The sequence below is a fragment of the Struthio camelus genome, chromosome 11, assembly GCF_040807025.1.
Source record: "Struthio camelus isolate bStrCam1 chromosome 11, bStrCam1.hap1, whole genome shotgun sequence".
In the NCBI taxonomy this organism is placed as follows: Eukaryota; Metazoa; Chordata; class Aves; order Struthioniformes; family Struthionidae; genus Struthio; species Struthio camelus.
This window is the reverse complement of record NC_090952.1, coordinates 26416150-26435092: the sequence shown is the minus strand read 5'-3', so window position 1 is coordinate 26435092 and position 18943 is coordinate 26416150. Positions and strand designations below refer to the sequence as shown.

The window sequence follows — 18943 nt, the reverse complement described above, 5'->3', positions numbered from 1 at the left end:
CCTTAGTCAATTAACGGCTTCAAGTCTTTACTCACTCACACGAAATCCCCGCCGAAGTTTGTACTAACAGTGCATTCGTTTCAGCCTCAGCAGCCTGCGGTCCACGCGCTGCCTCGTGACACCCTCGGAGCATCCGCAGTCCTGAGGCGCGGACAGAGCAGTACCTACCGTTCCACGCTGTCTCACGTGGTCGGGAACAATACCTGACCGTCCTCCACTTCGGCTGCCTTTCTTTAGTAGCTGACAAAAAAATTAGCACATTCATTATTTTCGCTACCAGGGCTACGAGCTATACAGAGAAAACATATACCTACGCTGACAGACGGGGAGTACTTTAATTTCCAAATTACATACATAAATAAATCCAACTATATAACCCGATAAATGAAAGATTATGGAAATAGTAATATCCTGCAAAATCTTGAAAGGCATCATAATTCCTCAAACAATTATCTTCTGTCATATATTTGCGAGTAGCCCATGCAGTTCAAGAACAGAAAATACAAATGTGCTCCTTTAAAATTCATGAAACCACTCGTTCTGTCATAAAAGCAGGCATCTTTCATGGCTACTTATTTCACACAGTCTCATAACTAATACTGACAGATATTTGGAATGCAAAAAAATGAGCACTGGACAAAGACCATCAGCTGCTCAATTCCTGCGTTGTAACGCTGAAAACAGAAAATAAGATCACATGTTATATACAGTTAAAGCATTTCTAGTGTAATTAAATTAAAATTTGTAGATAAAAATGAGATTGTACAAAGACTGGTGGTATACCGCTACCAGGATTGGGCTGTGCTGCATCCATGACAACAGGATGGAAGGTTGCTTTTAATACTATTATCTTACATACCCACAGCTGAATGCTAATGCAGCTATACTGAGGAAATCAAGTTTCAGATCTGTATCCACTGAACTTACATCCACTAGGCAGGGAGTTTAAAAGCCAGGCTAGAATACAAAGACTAATATTATAGCTCTGTCAGCTCCCCAAAGGTCAGATATTTCAAAAGGTATACACAAATATTAATTGTCAGGTAGTTCTGCACCGAAGACCAGAACCGAGGCAAAAATCAGGTTTGTGACCATAATTTTCTTCCAATTTTATTTTCTAAAACGGAGGTGCAGAAGGAATAAGAGAAGATTAACTCAAATTAGTTTATGTTCTCGATGCGGACACATGATGATCCTGTTTCATATAAACATCGCCTCGGAAAGGATCTTACCTGTTTTCCTCAACGAAGAGGGCTAGGAAACGTGTGGTAGAGCGGCTGTGCAGGCTTGCCCTTATTTTCCAGTGGATACCAACAGCTCCCCTGCCCTGTCCTAACTCTGCCTGGGGAGGTCAGCTCCTGATTTCCACCCGCCCTGCACCTGCACAAGGAGTCTGTGCCTTATCCGGAGCAACAGCAAGCAGGGCTGCCCAAGCCCCTTCGGAAACGTTTTCTCTAACTTCTCTATTTGTCTTACTTTGGATTTAAAAACACACAGAGTTTTTTGTGAGATAGTAAAGAACAAGTTATCGTTTCCTTTCAAGATGGGCAGCGAGTTTAACATTTCCCAAAGAAAAGAATTGTGCAAGGAAGTGCGGAGTGAGCTCTCTTGTAAAATCGGTGTGTCTCTTCCACACATGGTTGGTGCCACGGTTGGTTTGGTGCCAACCAAATCAAAACGGTTCAGTAACTCCCCAGGCTAAGAAACCCTCGAAAGCCTCGTTCCACCAGAAGCGATATTGTGTGAGCGGCAACGCTGATCCGTCTTACACAAGGTGAAGATAGCCTCACAAAACCCTTCAGCCTCTCCTTAGCGTACAGGCAATTTTCAGAGGTCCTCACACTCTCTGTTTTTCTTCTCCACCCCAACACCCTTCTGGATGGAGAACAACAGATTATTTGAGCCACTGACCACTTTGCTACAACAAGCTGTAACCCATTGTTACCCAAATCCAAATCCAACTTAGAAAACATTGGCTCACGTACTGCCAAAGGCTGCGCGACTCATTTGTATGTGCAATGTAAGATTACTGCAGGAAATGCTCGCATCTCCCGTTTCAGTAAAGCGCGCGGAAATTTTGGCAGAAAAAAACAGTCAACTATTTTGTGAAAGCGGTCCTAGAGTTATACGTAGAAGAGAACAGAACCAAACAAAAACAATGAAAGGAGACATTTCTAGTGAGGGCTTCTTCAGAAAATAAGGTGCTACTAGCAGGAGATCAAACCAGCTCTACTGGAAATGCGAATTTGCTAAGAAAACATTGCAGAAGCACAGATCACAAGGGGGTCTGTTGTGCTACTATCCACATCACTACAAAGAGTATCTCCTGCTCTTGAAAAATATGGCCTCCGTGGGGCAGCAAAAAGATGTTTTATTTAAGAAAAAGTAAAAGGAGGAAACAATGCTCAGAATGACAAAAGCATTGGCTTCCATGAGACAGAATGAGAAAAAGTTGTAGCATTTTATGAAATTGTAATTGAAAAAAATATTAAGTTGTTAGTGGAAGTGTATTTAAGAAAAGCCCCACATGCAGATGTAATAGAAAATTAAACCTCACAGCAGCAAAAGTCCCTGAGGATGTAGAAGGTATCACAGAGTTACCTACTGTCCCAGATTTCCTTGTCGCTTGCCTCTGCTGACAACAGTTGTCTTTTCTTTAGAGTATTTGATATCAATCTACTCAGATACCAGGAGCAAAAAAGGATTTCACTTTCTTCATGTGAAAGACACTGATCCCCAGAATTAGTACTTCGAACAGATGCCAAGGTAAAATAGTGACACATTTTCTAAACTAATAACCACAGGTGGCCACAGCAAATTGTCCAGAGTCTCTCAGGGCTGCCCAGGCAGCTATTACTCTGCTGAATTTCTGATGATTGTGGTAAGGGCAACATCCTTAAGTGTAAAGTTATTTCCTGCCAGCCGGGTCTTGCTGTGTTCGTACTTCTAAACGAACCCCATAAAGAAATGTCATTATTTTTAATGTCCTCTTTCAGATAATACCCATTTGGCTGCAGCAGAGAATGCAAGGGAGTCACTTCCATAAGTTCATTTTCAGGTTAAAAATCTCTTAAAAGAAATTAGCCTCCATTTAGGTATGTATTAAGCACTAAATTAACTTCACGTGCTACAAGAAATAACTTCAGAGAAAGTATCTACATCCTGTAATTTGGCAAGAGAATTGGTCTCCTCCTGCTTCTGTTTCTGGCTTTGGGAGCACCAGTGGTGAAAAACGTCCACAGAAGCCTCCATCTGACCAGAAATAAATCCGTTGGCACAAGGGTATCCTCCAGTATCTTACTTACTCTGAACGTGATGAAACCTGCAGCTTCAGATAGTGTCACCGCCCTTGAACAGAGTGTGCAACTTTGCCCAGTTAACAAATGCTTTCACGACTTCAGTTCATTTCTTTTTCAAGAACTTTGCGCAAATTTTGATTACGCTGAGGATTTATCACATCAACACTTGCAAAAATGAACTTCCCAGAAGTGCCTAGTTCTACGCAGAGAAGAGCGAACATAAGGAATCTAATTTAGGTGCTCAGGTTGGAGCCCAGTCTCCCGATACAAGCCCTGGCCGAGGAACGGTCTTTGCCAAGACGTCCCAGAGCGGCGCTGACTCCAGGCAGCCTGGGCTTCCGACCGCCGTCTCCGCTCATGCAGTTACGCTAAGCAGCCCAGATCCCTCCCATTTGTAGCCCAGCTGCTTGGTCACGTCCAACACCACTCTGCACTGACCTGGCACAACCATTTGGACAAAGTGATGAGCCAGACTCGGGAAACAGCTTCAGCTAAAACAGTCACCTATTTTGCTTTTTTGCAGGACATTTTTTCTTCAGCCAAAAGAGTTTCCTGCCCAGTTCACCACCAGTCATGCAAGCAACTGTGTCCACACAACGAAGAGACAGCAAGGGGAGGAGGAGAAGGAGGTGGACAGATAACTGAAGGGCAACAGGGGCTGCTTAAACTGCCTCTGCAATTGTAGAAATGCTTCTAGACCTGCTGCAAGCAGAGGTAGCACTCTGCTACAGCCAGAAGCAACCTAAATTGGATGTCTAAAATTAGACAGCATAAATTTCCTCCTAACTTGATGGAAGATTATAAAATGAAAGTGCCAACCTGAGAGCAGAAACAAAACCCCCTTTTTATCAGCAAGGCCACTTATACCAGGGGTAAGCAAGCCTCTACACTTTGTCCATCATGTCTGACCTAGAATGATCCCTCAAATGCAGCAAAGATCTCTCAGGCTTTGGACTCAACGAGGCTACTAACAAGGTAAAGACTGTTATTTTTATAAGCAGACTTGAGGGACTGAACCGAGGCCACCAACTTATTCCAACATAAACCACCAAATGACCAAAGCACGTGAACTTGTTGCAGCCTATGAACCAAAAAAGCTGTCAGACCACTTTACCAGAGTGGCACTGACCGAATTTAGAACTTGATCAGCTTAACAAGGACATCATATCAACAATTTCCCCCTCTTCTTCACCTAAGTGGAGATAAGTGAACCTGGTATGGGTACACTCTTGCTGTTGGCTTCACTCTGACCATCAGTCAGTTTGTGGAGCCATCAGAAAGGCATCTTCCTCCCTGTGTCGCCAGAGGTGCAGCCCCGAGGCCAAGCCGAGACCAGTGACAAAGATCAGCACTGCAGCCGCACACTGATCCGCTCACCGAAAGGCGGCCGGAGCAAGGACCACCACTGTCCTTTGGGGGTTCAGCTGCTACTTCTGCATGTGTCCCCACCTCCGGGAAATTAAAGGCAGCTTCTGTGTGATGCTGGGAGCAGTGCACAAGGGATGGCACGCCACTCACCTCCCTCTCCATGCCCCCACGTCTATCCACCCCTTCCCACATCCCTAGATTTCTGTCCTTTCAGTCGCAGCACTGCTGATGCTGTTGCTACCAGCCTCAACCTCACAGATACCAAACCTCCTTCTCCTTCCTCCCCAGAACAATCGCTGCACCTGGGAAGACTTCGGCAGAACAATTCTTTCCAGCTCCAAAAACAGAGAGGAAAATGAATGGCAAAAGCATCTGATATTGCCGTTAATCTATCATTTTTTATCATATTACTTTGACGCTCGAATGAGCTTCCTCACTCGCAAACTCTCCCTCTCAGGGCAGGTGCACAGTTAGTCTGGTCCAGGATGCAAAAAGCAGCGTGCAAACCTGTGAGACACCAAGCAGAACATCATCTTTGATCTTCAGCTACTTCACTCCCGTTACCACAGTTTCCGCAAAGACTGAGCGCAAAACCCCGCTTTCTGCCTACACAGGAAACCATAAATGCTCTTTTTTTTTATCCCGCTACCTTTTTGCAAAACAGGCAAAGACCGAAAATATTAATGCATCTTCGTTCCTCTGAAAAGCTTCTGTCCTCAGCCCAGATCTGGGATCTGATCCATGCATGGAAAAGGACACAGCGGATCCCGGTGATCCTCCAAGGGCTGCGAGGATCAACTCAGCAGATAGCTCTGTGGCTGTGACCGCCAGCACAGGCGCAGGGTGGTCCCCGCGTGGGTCGCACTCGAGGAATGGGACTTGGGTACATGCCCAGCTCCCACTGTTTGAGCGCTTTTCCTGACTGGTTCAGGGCAGGCAGGAAAAACGCGCTGCAAATCCATGTGTTCAGGCAACACATTCCGATTTCATTTCAGAGTTTCTTTCACTGAACATTAGACGTGGTACTTTTTCCAGTCAGCTCTGTTCTTTCTTTTGGAAAATGAAATATCACACTAAACAAATTCAGCACCTTCTAAAAATAAATCTTCAAAGAAAGTTGTGCTCTGGATGCCAGTCTGAACGGTTGGAATAAAGATGCTCAAACCAATTTAATACTTCCTGCATTTGCATAGTTTGGGTGCGCAAAAATATAACAGTTTGCATATTTTTACTGGATGCTTTAAAATATGTGTATATGATTTGGGTCTGATTCTTTAGTGTTTACTTCGGAAAAATTCTGAGGTCATACCATTGTTTCTGAAAAAAATCATATACTCCCAGTCCAACTGTTTTCCAGTTGTCATCAGTTAATGTTGTTGTCCAGCTCAGGTATTCAGGTTTCATTTAAGAAGGTCTCGCCCACGTTTTACATATCCTTAAACAGATATTTCTGTCTTGCCAAAGACTCACCAAAACCGACTTATACTTCTATTACTAAGACAGAAGTTTGACCAGACAGAGAAGCTACGAGAGAAGAAGCCGGGACAGACCCGCCGCTCGAGCCGACGCCGAGCGTAACATCGGTACTGTTACAGCATCATCAGCTCACGGAGTCCAACCGTGCAAACGTGGTGGCACTGAAGCTCCTCACCCTCGCAGGCGCGCAGCAGCGGTCACTCGTCGCCGCGCTCCAGCGACCCGAGCCAGGGCGCGGGGCAGCCCGCACACCTGCGTTTCTCACTTCCCTTCCCCTGCCCCAGCTGTAGAAAAAGGACTTGGGTAAGAGGTCAGCTGCATTCGGCCACCACCGAGTTCAGATGCATTTTTCCCGGTTTTGACCAATTCCGTATTTTCCAGTAATTTCCTGGCACGCTCTTCTCAGGCTGTTTGTACTGCGCAGCGCTGCTTTCCCTCCTCGCCCAGCTCCCCGGCAAACACCACATACGGCACCCGCGTGGCAGCATTCGGTACGGGGGATCTGGCAGAAAAGCACCACGTTACCAGCAGCAATCGTGGCGATCAGCGGCACGCTGACACACAAAGAAACCACCCCCAGACTTTTTTCCCCGGGATGTGAAGAAAGCATGCGTATAAAACATCACTTCTCAGCTGCAGCTGGCAGTGGTGACCATATAACACGGGTTGGCGCGCGTATGTTTTCTTTACGCTACCCGTCCCTCTCAGAAGGCTTCACGCCGCCGGGTCTCGCGCAGCCTTGACTCCCAGCGGCATCTCCACGCGTAGCGCGTGAGCCAAAGAGCGGAGAGAATATATCTGCTATAGCCAAGTCGCCGCCGTCGAGAGCTGTTGGGGTTTAATATACATCCTTTAGGATTCCCCGCGTTACTGGGGGGAAGCGAGCTATAAACATACCGGGGGAAACAAATGCATTGCTCACATTTTTTACAAGCTGCCTGAGGCCGTTGTAAGGTATATAAAGTCGCTCCTGTCCCTGTGGCAGTTATGCCAAAGTTATCTAAGGTGACTAGCATCAAACGACAACTCAAAACTTGGCAAACGAGCGCTGCTAAACGGGGCCCTTTCAAATAAACCAAACGGGAACGTAGCTGACAGCCCACAAACTCGGGCGCGATTTCCAAATTTCGTTGTAACTGAGACGCTTATTTTAAGAATACATACAAATTTAAAAACGCACAAAATATCTACACTTAAAAAGACAGTAATTACTTGCAGGTCAGCAGAGTCTGAAAGAAACTGTTCTTGCTTCCAGTCCAGCTCCACTCATGGACCTCATGGAGCCTGACACTTGTAAAAAAAAAAAAAAGATGTATTTTGTTTTCCTGAGTATTTATTCACTGCGGTCATGATTTCTAGAAATCCTTCATAATATATCACATTAGAAAGAGAAGATAAAATAAGAGATACTCTGGGGAAAATTACCTTGCTTTTCTTAACATCCTCCTTCCCCCCCACACACACTCTCCGTTTCCCACACACATTCAAAGCACTGCAATACGAGCTGCAGGAGCTAAACTACAGGAGAAATCCAAAAGAAAGCATATTTAAAAATAACAAAGACAAAAATAAAAGTCTTTCCTAACTAAATGCAATGGTAAGAAGTTGTGCATGTTGTGTGTTTTTCATGAGAGAGAGAGAAAGAAAAAAAAAAAAGACAGGAATGATTAAAAATGTACCAAGGGCCATGAATGCCATTTTACTGTCATTTCCTTTGATTAACCTTCACCTGACCTCAATCCCTAAGGCAATTTCAGTTTCTTTTTGTTCTTCCATTTAAATTCTTCAGTACGCCAGGTGAGTACATCGCTGCCACCGAAGGCCGGTCACAGAGAGCAGATTGGTTTTGGAGAGCATTTCATAGAAAATGCTTGCTCTGGAGAATCATTTGCAAAACGTTACAAGGGACAATAACAGGTCACATGCACTCCGAAAGTGGGATTTTACAATCCCCACAGAAATTACGGGATGACTTTCTCTAGCTATTAGTTAAAACGCTAGTCAAAACACATCAGTTTAAGCCAGGCAAGGATCTCGGTGTTGCTGGCTGGTGCAGACTTACCAATCCCGTCACGCTGGCTGTCATCCTGTCTCACTGACCTCCGCTCTGGACCTGTAACAATGTCAGCTTCCATCCCAGTTTAAAAATATAAGTAACTTGTCCGCTAGAATGGGGAAAAACACCAGCCAGCATGATTATAAACTCTTTGCAGAAGAAATGCATCCGGTGTTCAGTCTTTGCACAGAAATCTTGCAGTATAATTTTTAGCACAGTTTTAAATCTCATTATTATTCTATGAGTCTCATGATCTTCGAGGTTGAATAGAAATCATGCAATGTTTTCATACTTAGATCAAGTTTGTTCCTCAGACTTCAAATTGTATAATAAAAAATGACAAACGGGGAAAGGGCCAGCACGTATCTACAAAAATTATATAAGATCTGTAAATATGCTTGATAATGAAATATTGAGGAAGCCTGACCTATTTAGCTCATCAAAAACTGGGTTAAGGGACAAGCTGATCATCATCCATAAGAACTGATGTGACGCTGTAGGTTCTAATGACACGTTTTTAATCTCGCAGAAAACAGTATGTGATCGAAAAGACAAAGCCTAGAAGCAAGGTGCACAGTTTTAGCTTTTAGGAACAACTACGAGCCACCGGAACACCTTTCTGGGGGATGCAGAGATACTCCATCACATACAATCTTTAGTATCATTCCAAAAAGTATTCTATAACATAAGCAGAAACTATGGAGTCAACGTAGGCTTTGCTTTCCACTGCTGTCGGCCAAATATGCGATCGGACTGGCCCCATAATAGCCAGGTTTAATATTATTCACCCTAGAAAAATTTTGAGGATCTTAAAAACAAAATTTTTTTTCATCCCAAACTGTGACACAAAGTCAAATTGTCGACATCTTTTGCAAACTGATTACCCAAAAAAGTTCGGTTTGAATCATCTGGAATATTTAGATATGAATCTTTTGAAATGATCAGTTTAGTCTGGCCTTTGTAATTTCCATATTTTCAGTACTTACAGATTAAAATTTGAAATTAAATACTAACCTGTTGGGTTTCAAAATGCTACGATAGCCTAGTCTGGCAATTTCAAAACTCTACTGTTCTAAAGGAAACAATTCATGAACACCGATGCTTTCTTGTTAATAATTTTACTCTCCACAAACTGGCATTTCCTGACAACACGAAGAAGTTGCAACAAGAAAGTCCTGTTTACCTCGTCACGCTCCTTTTCTGAATTTAAATATTAATAATGTGTTCATAAAATGCTTAATACCCCCCCCCAAAAAAAAAATTTCAGCTATCTTCAACGGCATTTATGAGAGTTAGCCTTCCTTGTCATTTGTAAAGACTACATCCAGCTATTTAAAAGACTCTGTGCACGGGGCCAGGGTGGTGAAAGCTGCTGCACTTAGTTTTCCATCACAACATCTCTACTGAGCTCTAGTGAAAGGGCAGCTCTTTACCGACAGATGTACTCACCTGATAGAGCGCAATACGTAACTGGAGGAACAAAAGGATTTGAAACTGCCTTAGGGAGCGAGGTCAGGTGAAGGTTAATCAAAGGAAATGACAGTTAGATGGTATGCACGGCCCTTGAGATTACATATGCGTATTTTGTTGGGAAATATTTTACTGCGCTTCTCGCTCTGTTTAGGAAGAAGCCAAAATAAAGTGCATGTATAAAAAGAAAACGCAGGAGAACCCAAGCACGCTCTTAGCCCAAGAGAGCTCTCACTGGCGTGATGCAAACTTACCAGCCGGGAGGGGAAGAAAACCAAAAGGTGACAACCACTATTACATATGCTTCACTATCATAAAATACAACTCACACCCCAGCTGGGAGCTAGGGAAATACAATAAAGCTGTTAATGATTAGAACCTATTACCTCCGCTCGCATTTACTTTGCTCCCATATTTATTCCCAATATTTAGCTGTCTTCTCTCAAAATGGGTGCTACTGAGGAAAAACTACAGCTGGAAAATACTGCAGAAGTCTACAGAAATGCATCTTCTGTGTCTTGTAATGAATTTGATTTGGCCATATTCCTGACTCATTTGCATTTCCTTTCCAACAGTTTTCATACACTTGGATTTTTACTTTCAGTAATACTTGCTAAAACTGGCTTTCAGGTTGCATGCATGTGGAAAGGAATTTTTAAATACAGTCTCCTCAAATATTTCATGGTGCAATTTATTATAGCATTTGTCCTCAATTAATTGGGAAACTAAACCAATACCACATGATTCATCAATCACAAATAAGTAATGAACCTGGAATTCTGACTTCTAGTTTTGATTAGAAACCCAAATAGTCAATAGGTCTCATGAAAAATTTTGACAACTATTTTTTATTCTTCTCACAGAATAAAAGGCAAAATTCATTGAATGAATTATTAATTATGAGTTATTCATCCAGCTCTACTAAAAACTAATCTGTTTCTTTTTTTAAGCATCAAAAAGGTCTTTCAAATATAAGTTACAATAATGAAATATGGCAGCAGATCTTGAAATGTGCCCTTACCCAGTCTGCAGATACGTAAAAGGTTACAGTACCAGAGTTATTAATCCCCCATCACGCTGACAATTGATTTTGAACACAGTCTGTTGCAGTCTTTATAATGCAAGATCATAAACGTTCAAAACTAATTTATTGCTCTTTGTTCCACCTGGCAAAAATATACTGTCAAATTGAGTTGTGTCGAAGCAAAGATGCAGATTAGTATTTAAGTGTTTTATTTTTATCCACATTTGTAAATTGCTTTGTGATACCTGTGCATAGTCAGAAATATTCACAAAGAAGCAAAGGAAGAGGAAGAGATTAGACTGTCTTTAATCAACAGAAAATATTTGTACACATAGCAATAGCTCTTTATTGTTAAATTAAGAGGAAAAAGCCATTATTTAGCTTTGTCACTAGTGATATTTTTGTTTTGCCCTCTTTGTTAGCTGGTATGCTTCAGATTTTCAGAGATATACTCGGAGAAGCTCTTGCTCTATCTGCACACGTATAGTACGTGCCAGGCAAGGATCCTCCACAAGGCAATGAGCAATATGCAAAATCTACCACCCTGCGTACTTTTTTAAAATGGCTATTTTCTAAGCCCAAATCAATTACACCGCTCCTGAAATTCCCTGACCTGTATTTTCTTATATTCACCTATATATGTGACAGTTGTTACCTGTCATATTCATGCCAGAGAAGTATAAAGCTCCAAAGCGGGACAACACAGAAGAAGAAGGGAAGGAAGGCAAAAAGGAAGAAAAGGGATTCTGTGAGGTAATCCAGCAGAGTGTAACAACGTAGATGTACTTCTGAAAACAAGGCCGGGAAAGCAAGGCGGCACCGCGCCTCGGCCGGGCGCTGCTAACTGCCTGTGCACTGTGCACCTACAAGCTCGGCGCGCAGAGAAAGGAAGCCCAAAACCACCACTGCATCACTTGGGATATTTTTGCTATTTCTGAAGCGCGCTCTATTTTTCTGCAAAGGCAGACAGTTTTGTCAATAATTATGTGAACTTCTGGGACTCTCACAAGGCTTTAAGAGAATAAAACAAGTTTTCATAAATATTTCTCTACTAATACCTGGGCTATATACTGCATTTTTTCTTGCTCATGTTCTTACGGTTTGTATACATTGCTCACTTGGTTTGCTCTCCATTTAACATCATTTAGTCTCCGTGATTCATTTTGCACTGACGTAACACACTGATTTGTAAAGACGAAGGGTAATTCTTTGAAGGCTCACAAGAAATTTTAAGAATAAAATCTTGTCCCACAGACTAAGCATTCCATAATGAAGGAATTACAAGTTTTATGAAGTCTACTACTGAGCTAGGAAACTGAAACACAAAAAAGAGAGAGACATGGAAGAAAAACAGAAGGGAGTTTCAGCGTCAAAACAGATGCCTATCCAGAAGTCTCTGTATCTCATAGTTGCTAAAGCAATTTTTCCCACTAGAAAGATAAACCTGTAAAATTACCGTTCCTTTCAAAATAAGCATTATGACACTTTTTAATTTTACATATTTGATAGTCCAAGAATATAAGCTTCTTCTTTCCGTTATCTGGAGGCAGGATCATTTAATTGTCCTGGCCAGTTTACTCCTTCTGAATTATTATTTTTACCACGATTATGAAGCTATCCGACTGTCTGCTAGGACTGTCGCATTCATGACTTGCAGACATCTGTATGATATCGAGATTAATTTCCAGTATAAAACAGTTAACAGAATAACCCTAGATAAAGGCAAGTATAATATTAATTTCATTCTTTTTGTTGGCAATGTTGTAAAGTCCATTGCTCAAGTAAAGAGCACTTTCCTGAGCCAGATACAAATTAATTTTACTATTCTTCTTCAAATACAAATTTTAAAAGTCAACTAAAGGCTACAACAGCTTTGAAACATTTCAGTAATTGTTTTAATTACCTGCCATACAGCTGTGAGACGCTGAAAAAGGGAGGGGTTGAGAGAGAAGGGAGAACAACACCTGGTGTATCAGCAATTGTTTTTCTGACATAAAGAAAAAAAAAATAGTTTGCAAACACTCAGACCAACAAAAAGCTCCAAGAAAGTCAGCAAGGATTTTTTGCAAGTACGTTAATGTGATATTTTTATTCTGGACTAAATGTTTTTGTTCTGTCAATAACTAGTTCCATTGTCAGACAAAACCACCAAATCTCCAAACATTAAATGTATCCATTCTGACAGCTTCTAAATCTTGCTTTTCAACCCAAAGTTGATGCACAAGCTGCAGTAAGTTCCTACAGGCACCTAAGGGGTTTTCATTCTCTAGCAAAAAACTCACTGCACTTTTACATGCAACTACACAAAAAAGCGTATCTTTGCCACTCCGACCCCTAACAGAACTGGGATCTAAAGGCTATTAGGGCCTTCTGATGGCCTCTGACATCCTGGCTTCCAGCACCTCAGCAATCAGTCAGTGCCGAGGGAACACAAGCGCACTAAAACGTACAGTTGTCAACTCGGTGCTACATCTGTTGGCCATGCTGTTAGGAAGTGTTGACCCCATCATTTCACTGTAAACAGTGCAGAAATCAACAACAACAGAAACATAAATGAAAAAGGAAACGGGATGTCAAAAGTCAGGTCAGCAGATTTTATTTGCACATGTGTCAGCAAAGATAGAAGGACTCACTGAATTAAATTAAATCAAAGCAAAGCAAACCTGCTAATTAAAGCAGCTAAAATTATGTTTGGGAAGATGTGTGACTGGTTTCCTGCTTATCTGCAAATAAGCCTCCCCATAATATAAACATGTTTGTATCTCCACTTCATTTATAATAAGTCTTTAGGCAGACTGTAATTAGTAGTTTGGGTTTCTAATAGAAGATCTATTGTGTTACAGAGAAATATTTTTCCTGACCGCCAGAATACTTATTAGTGCAGCTTCGTTCTCAAGGGTTCTCACCTGTTCTTCTTATACTGGTCAAAATCTTGTATCCAGTCCGTCTGAATCAAACTGTTTGGGTGTGTGGCTGAATACCATCCTCTTCATAACGCATTGCTTGCAGCTAACCACCAATGCAGACATAGTATTCAACTCCTCCTACAAGCCAAATCGGAAATTATTACCCGTTCTAGCTGCATTTATTCTGCAGTTTGGTCTTCATTTCCACTTTGGAAGAATGGTCAAAATGATCATGTTAGGGAGTAGAAGAACAGGTTCAAAACAAAAGTTTTGCAGAGAAAAAGATACTGTAAAAAATGAACTTTTTGTTTCTGCTTTACTTATTCCCAAGATCACGATGCATAATTTTATACAAACTCAATTACATAGCTCAGTGATTTACTGGCAAAGCTGGCCAGAAGAAATTATGTGGCTTTAGCTAATGTGTATGCCTATTTACAATCAAAATAAATCCACAGAAAATTGCAAAATGGTCACAAAGAACAAAAAAAAGAAAAAACTTGATATCAAGTCAAAAACATATCTAAAGTGACATAGTATGACTGCTGGAAAAAAAGTTCACCTTCTATTCTGTTTTCACTGGAAAACTAATAAACCACGGTGAGGGTACAGATTCAGTCTTTCAGAGCATGTGCTCTCCAGTATTTAACATTAAGCATAAACATACTTCCAGTGGCTTGAAAAACATTATATTTTCTTTTTGCCCTTTTCATAATTTTTTAAGGATTAGTTTGTGTTGTTAACGGATGCACGGACTGAATTCAATGGGATTACTCAGATGTTTACAGTTACTCACGACTTTTGAGCACTTCTTTTAGGTTCAGGGCTATAAGGCATTAGGCCGCAGAGCTGCAACTGCATCGGATTAATAAATGGCTACACAAATGGACTGTGATCTGATACTGATACCTCGAACAAGAAGATTGTAGCCAGTAATGTTGCAAAAATGTCTGCATATTACTTACCCTGAAAAATACCTATTTTTTTCTTGAAACATTTCTAGAGCGATACAGAATGCCTTGGAAGGAGCACAGGCTCTTTTTGATATATATAGCATAAAGTGAAATTTCTAAACCAGAAATATAAACAAAAAGTTTCTGGTTTTTTTACTGCACAATAAATAATTTCAGATTATTGCATATATTTGCCCTGAAACAACCACTGGGCACAACTCCTAATCAGAGATTTTGTTGGACACGGCCAAGGGTCCATTTACGCACTTACTGCAAAGCAATCGCCTCCTAAAAATATATCAAATTGCAAATATCTTAAAACCCAAATTTTGCTGCAACTGCATGAGCCAGCACTAAGTCCCTACATCAATAAGAAACCCCACTGATGTCAGCATGACTTGTGACAACACAGGATTTCCCTCCCCTCAGTACAGCTATAAAACTCCTTGGTGAGTATATTTGAATTATGTGGATTATATATGATTAAACAGATTTGGATTAAATCACGGAATGGGCAGGCTTATCAAGAACATACTGATGGTACCACATGGATGTACAATAATCAAGGTGACCTTAGAGACTTATTACGGTCCACAGTAAACTCCCATCCACTTCAGAGGATGAGAAGTTTTACTCTGCAAAGACGAGGCTGCAAGACGTAGGGAGTTAAAATGCTGCTTTCCTGATGAACAGTTTCCATGCCTAAAAATTATGATTCAGGCGGCAAAGAGCAATCTCTCTTGCAGTGGAGGCCATTCTCAGCTAAACTCCTTGAGCGCCGTTCATTCATCAGCCCGGAAAACATGGCTGACCGTGCCCTGTCCTAACATGCAAGAAAATCTGAATAAAAGAGCACAACATTTGCAAAAACGTATATAAAACGCCAACCACCAAAATGCCACCCAATCCAAGTCAGCCCTTCATTCTATTGTTACATTGCTTTACCTATTTTTTTAAAAAATGCTCTGAACATTGCTATGAAGCCTTACTTTTTATTACTGGTATTATGGTTAGTCTTCGTTTAACCAAGAAAAATAGCTTAGCATTTGTTGTACGAATGTACAGTACGCTTAAACACAAATGACACAAAACAAATTTCTTTCTCAGCGGAGTAGCTAAGAAAAGATCCGATGAAATGACTCGACAATAACTTTCAGCTAACTAGAGCTAAACTGTCAACCTCAAAAGCTTCAGACAATTTCCAGGCTGCTGCGACAATATAAGGGCTTTTACGACTTGGAAGCATGCGTCTTGTGGATGCTGATACGCATACTCATATTTAATATGGGTAACATTTGGCAGCCATAGCTACAGAGGTCATCCTGAGGGTAGGGAGTAAAAAGACCTAGCAGATATTAAAAAGCAAAAGGAGCCAAGCTGCCGAGGAAGTCTGGGGGGTTGGCAGAGTAAGAGAGAGAAACTCGTCATCGGCACAGCTTTCCCGAACCAAGGCTGTCGGATTCCCATGAAGAATCCTACTCCTCTCTCCGTTGGATTCAGTAGCCCAGAAGCTCCTGGACTTGCATATGCCTTTGAAGGGAAGGAAGGAAGGAAAGGGAATTTAATGGTAACAGTTATACTTTTCTGAAGTTTGCTGCAAGTTATACATCAGCCAAGAAAGATTTTTAGCCCAAGCTCTCATATAAATTTTTCAAAAGGCTTGCTGGGGGTGGAAAGCTGTTACATAATCGTTTAACACTTCAAACACTGTGTACTGCATTGTATCTCACACGAACATGCGTAGCAAACACTGCGCTCTGAATCTCAGAGTCAGCCACAGCTGACACAGGACCTGTCTTCTGCAGTCAGGCGGTGGTGAGGCATAAGGTCTGGAAACTTGTTGCCCTTTAACTTCCATCCTCTAAACAAGCCCTCCACCCCTTCCTCTCCTCCACCAAAGACATTTTTAGTAAGATCACTATGCAGCTAATTATATTACCATGGCATCCAAGTACCACACAGTCACGAGAGCTGTTTATTTTAACGATCCTTGGTTTTGCAGAGAAGAGTTTATAGAGAAACATCTTTACATTTGGAGAACTGAGGCACAAGGTCAAGTAACTTGTTCGGCATCACTGCAGAAGATTCAGTGAGCAAGGGACTGCCCGGCGTCGAGCAGCTGCCAGAACAGACTAGATGCCACAGCAGCTGCTTGACCACGGTATTAGCCCACCACCGTGCTTTCAGAGCTGGTCCTCCGGAGATAGTGCTGGGACTCCTGGAGGAAACCTTGAGCAAACCAAACTAAACACCTGCTTCTCACCTGCGCTGCGCAGCCTCAGGCTATGCCCCTGCCCTTGCAGTAACACCAGGCTGCACTGAAGACACCAGGGCCTTGCCAGGCCCCCAGGGACTTCCCTGGTAGAGTCCGGATGTCTTCTACGGTAAAGGCAAAGGAGATGTTGGGCAGCCTGCACCCAAGCAGGACTCCTGCAGACAGGAGCAGTACGGATGCCCAGCGCTGCACGTCGTTTGGACCCCAGAGCGCTCCTGGCAGGGGTCTCTACTGCAGCGTAGCATTTTCCACTGATTTACTAAATGACTCTTCCAAGCTGTTATCTTTCCATTCACTGTTATCATCCCTTTTTCCAAAAAAGTCTCTGTTCTTCTCATCTGAAACTTACTGCAATAGCTACTGAAAGCCCTGATACTCGTAAAAGAATCGTATCTCTTTTAAGTCCACAAAATTGGGCGGTCTCTCGGGAACTTCTGCATGTATAAAGTAAACTGCGTGGAAATAATGACAGGGATGAGAGAGGCTGTATTTCTGTCAGGTTCCCAGAGTGTCCTAAGTGTCTGAGCAAAACTGTCTCTTAGAAACGATGTTCCCTACCACAATTTTTTCACAAACTGCTCCCTTGCAAGAACTATTTAAAGACACATTAAATAGAGGAAGTATGCATTAGATATTCCTTCACTGATATAATCCTCTCCTTATCAATCCGCTCTTTGCTGAAGAAACGGGGAATAATTATAAAGACAAAAGTCCCGTGTTATTTGAAACATGAAAAGTCACATCTTACGCCCTAAAAACACAAAATACATTTTAATCACTGCTTCCTTAAACAAGAGCTGTATTGAAAGAAAAAAGTCACGTAACTGTGATTTTATGAAACATTTGAATTTGATGAGTGAAATGGTTCAAGTAGCAATGACACACACACACACTCACACTCACGAGGAACAAGTGGTGATAGCTAAAACTCTGTAAATACAACCGGTGCAGAATTTGCCATGACGGTGTTGAAGCCTCAGGTCCTAGACAGCCCCTTCTGCGTCTCCCAGAGAAGCAAGGGGCGAGCACTTCAGCTGCACCACCCTGCGCCCGCGTGACAAGGGAGGTGCAGACAGATACCTGGTTGGCATCAGGAAGGACAGAAAGCTGGGCTTGTTTTTTTCTTACCCCACACAATTGATCAAAAATACTGACCTTTGAGGAGAGAGAAAGAGGATAAAGATGCAGGATACCAGTCTCTGCCAATGGCTCACTATAAACAAGGTAGCAAGGTCAAAATTGGGGGTATTTTCATGCATCATAGTTTAAGCCAGATCCATGCATTTGATCTTCATTCCAGGTCACAGACCATGTGTCCATTTGCTGGGTAAAAAACAGAACTCAGTGGCAAACGTCAGGGAACCTCGATTTTTCAAAGAGCCAACTTCACCAGCGCTCTTGTCCAGTCTTGGGCTGCAGCTGCACTGGCTGTTAGTCAAACGGCATTCCTTGACTAAGAGCCTCCTATACATGATGGTCTGAAATGAGCTATTATTTGCATGTATTCCCATGTGGCCTAACTCCTGTGACCTTGCCTGAAACCTGACTTGTCTGAGATGGTTGCTGGAGGAGCCTGATCCCTGCCAGCCCTTGCAGAGGCGAGCGCTAACTCGAGGACTCTTTTCTACCCACCGTGCTTCCACGCAGAACTGAATTACCTCTCAGTTCTAACGCCTCTCTCCACGTTCCCTCATCTATTACCATTTGTTCCCTCTAACAGACTCTTTAGTCACATCTGTGCTACTCGATGAGTTTGGTCATGACTTACTGCAGCCTTTGGTTTAGAGGCTTATTACCTCTATTCAGTTGGGTTAAACCCTGAAGAGTTGTAATTCTTTGGTGTTGCCGTCTCTCGCTGCTCTGATGCTAAAATGTTTCTTTATACACACTCGCACAGGATTTTCACCAGAGATAATTATTAGAAAGCAACCACAACAGAAGCAGCAGGTTTAAACGCACAGTGGAGGGCTTAGGCGGCGCTTAGTCTCACCTCCGACCACACAACCATCTCAACAAGCTTTATGGTGGAAACGAGCTCAGCCACGGCAGTTTGACAGACTCTTAATTTATTCCGTTAACACAAAGTCACAGTACCGCTTCCTGCACTTGACTATCA

General features: G+C 42.2%; 1 long non-coding RNA gene across 7 annotated transcripts in view; it reads right to left on the bottom strand.

Annotated features, from left to right (window-relative positions):
• LOC138068749 (uncharacterized) overlaps positions 1–18943 on the bottom strand; it is a 96639-nt gene that overhangs the window by 55976 nt on the left and 21720 nt on the right. For 2 of the 7 annotated variants that reach the window (XR_011143485.1, XR_011143480.1), the window contains exon 2: positions 13600–13737. The exons of the other annotated variants lie outside the window; for them this stretch is intronic. This is a non-coding gene — a long non-coding RNA (uncharacterized lncRNA). The remainder of the gene's footprint in view (positions 1–13599; positions 13738–18943) is intronic. 7 annotated transcript variants of the gene reach the window in all.